Source organism: Clytia hemisphaerica, unplaced genomic scaffold (assembly GCF_902728285.1).
Source record: "Clytia hemisphaerica strain Z4C2 unplaced genomic scaffold, Clytia hemisphaerica genome assembly, whole genome shotgun sequence".
Classification (NCBI taxonomy): Eukaryota; Metazoa; Cnidaria; class Hydrozoa; order Leptothecata; family Clytiidae; genus Clytia; species Clytia hemisphaerica.
In genome coordinates, this window is record NW_027103300.1 from 948,760 (window position 1) to 956,828 (window position 8,069).

An 8,069-nucleotide genomic window follows, 5' to 3' on the forward strand; every position below is an offset into this window, starting at 1 on the left:
AGAATAAAGCCAGACGATCTCAATCGAACGGAATCGACGACCGAACCAGTCGAACAACAATCGAACCAACAATCGAATATTACCCAGAATTTTGATGTTCGATTGAGATTCGATTGCGTTTGACAATTTATCTTACCTCCTGAGTTTGTCTTTGTTATGCTAAAATATAACAAACCTTTGTCATGCTGTTTAATTACAAAAACCTCCAATCACTACTTCTCCGCCATCTTGTTTCACTTTAAATGCCGTGTTTTAAAATTCCTTAGCTACATTATATGTACGGAAAAGGTTTCCTCCAGGTTTTTTCAATCCCGGGATTAAACTACGAGGGCGGTTCCGCCCGCTTAAATTTTCTTTCGGCGTTGAGCTCCCCGGGGATACTTAACAATAAAAGAGATTTTAAGATTAATGTTGAAAAGCATATTTTTTCGATAAATTTAGGCGATACTCAACAAAAAATAAGGTGGTTTTAAACAAATCTTTGACAAATTGGCGTTTCTTTCTGTTCTAATATATGCAAATCATGTCGAAAAAAGAATATATTTCCGCTTTTACTTTCACTTTCGCTTTCGTGTTACGCGATTCAGATTGGATGAATACCGCTTCTTTAGCTTCGGGATTCTGATTGGATCATTTCCCGCGTCACGGTTGAATTTTGATTGGTTGAGAGTTTCTGAGCGTGAATTCTGATTGGATGAATACCTGAAAAGTAAACAATAGTATGTAAGTAATTTGCTTATCAAAACCTAAAGATTTCCAGGGGGTTTTATTTACTTCGCATGACGATAATTAAGCCTATAAAACACCGAGAAAAAAACCCAACATAGAACAGGTGTATTTTGTAATGTAGAATATGCCAGTATGGATTCCGCGAAATCTCACGCCGAAGATATTTTTCCGTGCAGCAAGCCTCACGCCAAGCAAAATTTCTTTTGTACCAACATTCAATTTTTCAATAAGGGTGCAAGATGGGAAAAGAGGCGCATGCGCCAACATAATTAATAAATTGACCCGAGCGCGCAAGTGAGCGAAAGCAAATTCAGCCAAATAGAAGCTAAAAACCAGGCGTAGTTAATCGATATAATCGATAATCTTGAGTAATTGATGGATTAGATATCGATTAACCAATCGAATCGATAGGTAATCGATACTCAAGATTTTTTCAAAGCTCGATTATTTATCGATCAATTTTGTCATCGATTGTTTATCCATCATTATAGATCGATTATACTTCGATTAAATTAAGTATCGATTAAAAATCGATCGGCTATCGATCACAGCTTTTGATCGATTACATATCAATCAAAAATTGGTTAATCCGATCAAATAGTTAATTGATCAACTATTGATTCATGAACGATTATTTATCAGATTTTAGGGAGTGGTACTTTAATTGGATTAACTTTTGCCTTCGCGAGATTAAATTTCTCGATTTCTCGAATTTTCGTCATTTTCGCGAAACTAAAAGCAACATTTTTTGCTGATCTCGATTGGGATGTATATATACTTTTGGATTGAATCCAATCCCCTGGTAGCAAAGGGCCTAGAAAAGCTACTACACTCATTTTTTTTATAAGCATACGGTAAATTTCGGCTGAAGCATTCTCAAACCCTCTGAAAGGCTGAACAAAAAAAAGTTTTAAAAAAAACCAAGTTACCGTTTTATTTAGAGAAGGGGCGTTATTGAATGGTTTGCCTTTTTGGAGGAGCATTATTAATTCGAAAGCGGGCGTTTATTCAAAGTAATAAGATGGGTATGAGATTTGGCGAATTCCAGAAATTTTCTTTACTTCATTAAATACCTTATCTTGGCGCTTTTTACGCCGGACCTTATTAGCGTTATTTTTGGGCTCGTTGGTGGAATAAGGGATGGCGTAAAAAGGGCCGGTAATTTAGTCAATAGTCGGTCACTATATATATAATCGATAACGATACGTGATCGAAGATAAATAAATAATTGATAAGTAATCAATGCTCGGACGATAAGTAATCAATGCACGAACGATAAGTAATCGATACATGATTGATAAGTAATCAGGCTTCGGCATAAGAAAAAAGAAGGCATGTGATCATCGCACGCCTACATAGTAATTTTTAGTAATTTAGGCGTGCGAATCATGGCACGCCTCATTTTCTTTAGACGTGCGATCGCGTGCGATCGTTTTTTTCTTTTATTTTATAAACATCATTAACAATGATGAGGCACAAACTTTTGAACAATTCCTAAGAATGATCTTTCTTTTATCTACATAAAAACTAGACAACAGGAAACACAGGAAAAAATGTTAAAAACCCAGGCCTGGGAACAGGGCATTTTCGGGGTGGGTTTTCATCAAAAAAATTTTTGCCTTGGGATTTTCATTTTGCTATAAGTTGAATAAAAATGTGGGTGTCTTTTTAGCTATTTTACAGACCTGAAAAAATTTTCGGATGAAAAACCCACCTGGGATTTGACCATTTCCCAGGCCTGGGTTTTTTAAAATGAGGACTGGATTGGGATTTGGCAATTTCCCAGGCCTGTGTTTTTATAGCTCAAAAAATGAAAATTGTCTAAAAAGCAAACCCAAAACCCACCCTTGTATACAGGTCATTTCAAAGGCATGGGTTTTTTGAAGTCGGGTCCGAAAATGGCCAAATCCCAGGCCTGGGTTTTTCAAAGTGAGGACTCCATTGGGATTTGGCAATTTCCCAGGCCTGCGTTTTTATAGCTCAAAAAATGAAAATTGTTTAAAAAGCAAACCCAAAACCCACCCTTGTATACGGGTCATTTCCAAGGCTTGGGTTTTTTGAAGTCGGGTCCGAAAATGGCCAAATCCCAGGCCTGGGTTTTTCAAAGTGAGGACTCCATTGGGATTTGGCAATTTCCCAGGCCTGCGTTTTTATAGCTCAAAAAATGAAAATTGTCTAAAAAGCAAACCCAAAACCCACCCTTGCATACGGGTCATTTCCAAGGCTTGGGTTTTTTGAAGTCGGGTCCGAAAATGGCCAAATCCCAGGCCTGGGTTTTGGGGCTGTAAAACAGTCGTTTTCGGGTGGTTTTTCCCATTGAGTTTCAAGCCCGAAGGGCTAGAGGTCAATCTCTAACCTTTCTCAGGCAAGAAAAATTGAAGCCTTAAAATATGCGCCGTATTTTGGATGACGGATTGAATCTAGCAATTCCTTTGTCTTCGAGTGATATATTTTTCGAAATTAAGCGGTAAATTTTAGTTTCAATCTGTCATTTGTGTAAAAACCAGGCGGGTCGCTCAAGGCCGCGCAACTTTGGTAGGATTTGTTGGCTTCAAATCCTACCAAAGAGATTGACCTCTAGCCTTCGGCTTGAAACTCAATGGTTTTTCCATTAGCCAAATTCTGGAGCCGCTCGCTGCGCTGCAGTTGATGTGCGTGTCGGGACAAAAGTCAAGGCGGAAGCCATTTTGTTTACATTTTTGGCTGGGGAAGCACTGAAAAACAGTGCTTTTTGAGTAGATTTGGTGATTCTTGGTAAGAAAGAAGAAGAATACTACTTGGAACCAACATCAAATGTATTTGAATAGACTTCTATCATACATTGGAATAAAAGACAATACTTTTTTAACATAATGAATGTGTGAAACTTGCTTTTTTGTTTACAAACTTCACTCAAGTAGTTTCGTCGATTTCGCTGCTTTCGAAAGCTGTTGATGGAGACTACTAACTTGCAGAAGTAACTTTATATTGGTGCAAACAATGACTATAATAGCTTCACAAACATTCCCTATCATGGAATTCAGCTGAGAAAGATTTTTTTCGATCGCATTGAACAGTTTTGATATGAGGAGAGATATCCAAGATATAGGCTCATTCAAACATGGTTTCACCCATCCCTTTAGATAACAAAGATTTCATGATTCATTTTATTCATCTCAAAAATGGCTGAAGAGGCACTAACGGTCAGATCGGATTCATCGCTGACTGCGCTGAGGGATAAACTTTACTTTAACTCTCAAAATTTTTTTCTTCCCCCCAGTCGTCAAAGACGGAGTTATAATGTTATAAACGTGACTGATTTTGGGGTATGTTTTACGTGCAGGTTTTGATTGGATCCAGGACAAGAAAAGGATAAGCGAGTGCAAAGAAAGTGCCCAAAAATTCTGAAATTTTGAAAGTACCGCAAAAAATTGAAAGTACCTTATGACATTGACATGATTGTGTATATCATATAATGGGTTGTTATTGTTTTGGATATCCGGCATACCGTCAACGGCTCTAACTTGGGACGAGTGTCATATCATGGGATGGTTGACTTTCTGAACTGTTTTTTCACTGTTAAATCTCTGTTGACAACAAGTTTGTTTTCTATGATTTGGGACTATGTTAATTTAAAATGACTTTTAATAGGTAGAGGTTCGGTAAAATGATTGCCGAATTGCTGTCCCATGTTTTGTCAGACTGTCCCAAGTTAGAGTCCTTGACGGTACAAATCCACTTTGTAGTCATTGCATTTTCAGGCAAAGTTATGATGCCTATAGCACTGTCTGAAATTATTTTTTTATTTGGATTATTAGTTATCAGTGCTCAATTCTGTTCGGTGGAAAGCTTCCAACTTCCCAACAGAAAAAGTACTGTCACAAAGGATTATAATAAAAAAATTTTGAGATGTTTTTACTTTATCATTTAAATATATAAAATTTGTACAAAGTTTGCTTCAGCCAAATATTTTTATGCTTGAAAATAGTTTATAAATTCTATTATGTTGAATAATTTTGTGGTGGTAAAGATAAGAAAAACATAACATGAAGTCAAGTCAAAATACTCTCAAACACTCAAACATGTTTATGTATAATTTACGATGTTTTCATTATCGCAAAGTAACTCTTTACGAAGATAGAACCTCTGTTAAAATTTTGTTTTATTATTGCTTTCATTGTTGGATGGATGGATTTCCCATGTTTGTATTTATATTACAACCCACGAAAACCGAAAACGTTTTTCTATATTTTCACTGACAGATTTTTTTATCATAGATTTTGTTACGTCTTTTTAATTAGTATTCTGCTTAATGCAACAAACATAGCAGTGTAAAAACTGAAAGCTAGTAATTTATTCGCTTATTGTATTTGTTTTTTAATTTGATACCCCTGTTGGGGTAGGGTAGGGACTACTAGTAGTAAAAGTATTGCCACGTTAAACACATTTTCAAATCTTTCTGGATATATTTCAGGATTGACATGAAATTGAAATCACTAGCTAAAGAACTCTTGAAGTCGCCCAGAATATATACAGATATTTATTATATCTTTATCTCAAGCTTTTGTTAATATTTCATTGATTTTAAATAATATGAGATAAACAATTTCAGATATTTATCTTTAAAATATCTATTTTATCTTTAAGTTTTTATTTGCATACAAAAGATATAAATAGTGTATAAAATATTTTAATATATGTAAAATAGTTCCAAGGAAAAAAGCAATTATCCCCAAAAGATAAAGGTCAAATCCGTTTTTTCATGTGCTTCCGATGAGAAACTTAACGTAATTTTGACCATGTTGAGGGGGTGGGATTTGGCTTTGGAAAAAGGAACATGTACAGGTCTGGGAACAGTACATTTTTGGGGTGGGAAATGCCTTTTTTCGGGGCTGGGATTTGGCTGGGGAAAATGGAACGCGTACAGGTCTGGGAACAGGGCATTTTCGGGGTAGGAAATGCCTTTTTTCGGGGATGGGATTTGGCTTTGGAAAAAGGAACATGTACAGGTCTGGGAACAGTACATTTTTGGGGTGGGAAATGCCTTTTTTCGGGGCTGGGGAAAATGGAACGTGTACAGGTCTGGGAACAGGGCATTTTCGGGGTGGGAAATGCCCATTTTCGGGGGTGGGATTTGGCTTTGGAATATGAAGCATTTTCCACCCCGGATTTTTTTTAATTTCGGGGCCGAAAATGACCAGCTCCACAACCCGTGATTTTTGTCTACTAAAAACACCGACCTGAAAACTAGCAATTTTCGACCCCGAAAGTTTGAAAATCTAGCCCTTGGGAACAGGCCAAATTCAGCCCCGAAATGTTGAAAACACAGGCCTGGAAACAGGCCATTTTCGGCCCCGAAATTTTAATATCCTTGACCTGGGAACAGGGCAATTTCGACTCCAAATTAAAAAAATTCGGGGTGCGAAATGCCTTTGGCATGTTTCATGTTCCAAACCCAAATCCCACCCCCGAAAACAGGCATTTCCCACCCCGAAAATGCCCTGTTCCCAGGCCTGGGTTTTTAACATTTTTTCCTGTGAAAGAAGAAAGTGCATATTCAATCTTCATATTTGAAAAACAAAAACAGAAACCAAAAGAGCACTGAATAATCAAGAAGGAGAATACTTTACTTTAGGAAAACAAATGAGAAGAAGAATCATGCAGCAAAAGTAACTTTTAAGAACCTTACCAAAACTCAGTATACTTTAAGTATATTCTATATTGTACTGCAAGTATACTTTCAGAGGTACTAAAAGTATACTTTCAGTATATATTTTGATGTTATAGAAAGTATACTTAAAGTACTAAATTTTTGGAACAATATTCCATATACTTTAAGTATACTGCATGGAAATATACTTCAAATATACTGCAAAAAAGTATAAACAAAATATACTTTCATACAAATTGCTAGTATTAACCACATGGCCACTCAAAACACATTCTTCAATGAAATTTACAAAGTTCATGCCTATAAAACTTATATGAATATGAAGAAATTTTAAAACCAAACTCCTATTAATCTGGTAACATTGAAAGTAAAGTAACTGTCAGTAACATTGAAAGTAAATATTCTTAAAAGCTCTTAAGCAGATAAAGAAAATCCGTATCCACTCAAGTCAGGTTTAACTTTAAACTACCTTAACTCACCATGCTGTCACAGACTAGTATATAATCACAAACAAGATTCATTACACTCACATAGTGCATATTAGTTTTGAATAATAATACAGGTAGTCGATATACTTACATAAGCAAGGTCGCTGCACATCATCCATTAAACCTTTGCTAATTGTTAGCAAACACTTCATCTTCAAATTTATAAATGTTTAAAATTTCAACTGTTCAAAAAATGGTCAAACAAAGTTCTCTCACAACCACACACATTTAAAGTTCTGATGTTATGAGAGAATTTTTTCATGTGTTTCAAAGTTTTTATAAAATTCACTTCTTTTTAGAAAAATCTTTCATGCATGAAAATTAACAAAGGAAAAATGATTTCAAAACAAATAAGAACTTTCCCTCTCCAAGGGCAGTATACTTAAAGTATACTTTTTGATTTAATGCACCTACTTATTTTTCTTTTTATCTTTTTTTTCAAAAACAAGTACAGTAAAGTATAAAAACAGTATACTTTTCTTATACTTTCTGATTGCAGTATAAATGCAGTACAAATTTGGTTAATTTGAGTGATGCTTTGATTTTGATAAGTATACTTAGAGTATACTTTAATACTTAAATTTGAGCAAAAGTATGAATGCAGTATACTTTCTATATACTGAAAGTATACTTTTCTAGTCAATATTTTGGTAAGGTAGTTTATTGTCATAAACCAACGACCTCATAAACATAGCATGCTCAGAGGGAAGGAAAAAGATTTGAGAGAGGAAAAATCATACAGCAAAAGTGATACTTTTAAAAAGGTTTTAGAGAGACGAAAAATCGTGCAGCAAAAGTTATTTTTGAGAAGGGCTTGTTTATTGAAGACCAAAGTATAGTATGAGAGAAAGAGGAGAGAGAAGATGTGTATCCATTAGAGTAACTTTTTTATAAGAAATTTTGTATGCATATAGCAGTTTGAAAGAGTAAAGGAAAGTTTATCTTTCATCTATTTGGTTCTTATGATTAAAGTAGAAAATGATATTTGATCTTCTTTCAACAAGCAGAAAAAATATTTCTAGAATAAATTTTTGCATGTGCGATTGATCGCACGCCTCGCTAGGTTTTCATGATTTATGGCGTGTGATAAATTGCACGCCTAAAAGGCTTTTAGGCGTGTGCGGAGGCGTGCGCGTGCGATCGCACGCCTAATATGCCGAAGCCTGAGTAATCGATACATGATTGATAAGTAATCGATAGGT

General features: G+C 35.4%; 1 long non-coding RNA gene across 1 annotated transcript; it reads right to left on the reverse strand.

Moving 5' to 3' along the window:
* Nucleotides 1-405: 405 nt before the first annotated feature.
* LOC136811695 (uncharacterized) lies at nucleotides 406-7,274 on the reverse strand. Its single transcript, XR_010847262.1, has 2 exons — nucleotides 6,959-7,274; nucleotides 406-702 (listed from the first exon to the last, which is right to left on the reverse strand). It is a non-coding gene; the product is annotated as an uncharacterized lncRNA (long non-coding RNA).
* Nucleotides 7,275-8,069: the final 795 nt, after the last annotated feature.